Source organism: Mastomys coucha, unplaced genomic scaffold (assembly GCF_008632895.1).
Source record: "Mastomys coucha isolate ucsf_1 unplaced genomic scaffold, UCSF_Mcou_1 pScaffold23, whole genome shotgun sequence".
In the NCBI taxonomy this organism is placed as follows: Eukaryota; Metazoa; Chordata; class Mammalia; order Rodentia; family Muridae; genus Mastomys; species Mastomys coucha.
The window spans coordinates 488029-489202 of NW_022196906.1; positions in this window are offsets into that span (position 1 = coordinate 488029).

A 1174-nucleotide genomic window follows, 5' to 3' on the forward strand; every position below is an offset into this window, starting at 1 on the left:
CCAATGTTGATAGGTAGTGGACAGGAGACAGTGTATGGCCGAGGTAGATGGTGGTCAACAAAGTTCCATAGGAGAGAATGGAGGTGGCAAAGTAATGGAGTAGATGGTCTGGGAGGGGAGAGCATTTAGGTGAAAGACCAGGAGTTAAGACTGGACGTTCATACATGAGTTCAAAGGGAGAGATGAGGAGAGGTCGCTTTGGGAGAGCTCGTAACCTGAAAAGAGCCAGGGGTAGGAGTTTTACCCAATCAAGGTGAAGTTCTTGTGACAGCTTAACAAGAGTGGTTTTTAGAGAGCGATTAGTTCTTTCTACCTTACCAGAAGATTGAGGGTGATAAGGAATGTGAAAATGCCAGGGGATATCTAGGGCCTTAGATAAGATTTGAGAGACCTGGGAAGTAAATTCAGGACCGTTGTCTGATTGGAGAGAGTTTGGGACACCAAACCAGGAGATGATCTCTTGGAGGAGGAGATCAGAGACTGTCTGAGCCCTTTTGTTAGTAGTGGGAAATGCCTCTACCCACCCTGAGAAGGTGTCTACCAAGACCAGGAGGTACTTGGCACGCCTGACAGTGGGCATGTGGGTAAAGTCAAGTTGCCAGTCAGTTCCAGGAAGGGAACCTCTAGCCTGGTGGGTAGGAAAAGGGGTGCTACGATACTTTGAGTTGAGGTCAGACTTCTGACAGATTTTGCAAGAAGCAGTGATAGATTTTAAGAAGCCTAAGTCCTCAGGAGTAGGCTGTAGAGAGAGAAAGGATTGAGCTTGGTACCTGGTAGAGTCTAGAAATTGGATGACAACAGGAGAATGGTGTTTAGCAACAGAGGGGTTCTGGACGTCGCAGACTCGGGGATCTACCTGAGAAGCTGGTAAAGGAAATAACATGGTAGTGTTAGTAGGTGAGATCAACATAAAAAAAAATTCTGAGTTCGAGGCCAGCCTGGTCTACAGAGTGAGTTCCAGGACAGCCAGGGCTATACATAGAAACCCTGTCTTGAAAAAAATTATATTATATACACACACATATATATACACATATATATGTATATGTATATATATATACATACATACACACATATATTTATATATATGCATATATATATATGTATGTATATACACACACATGTATACATATACATATATATGTATATGTATTCATGTATATATATATATATA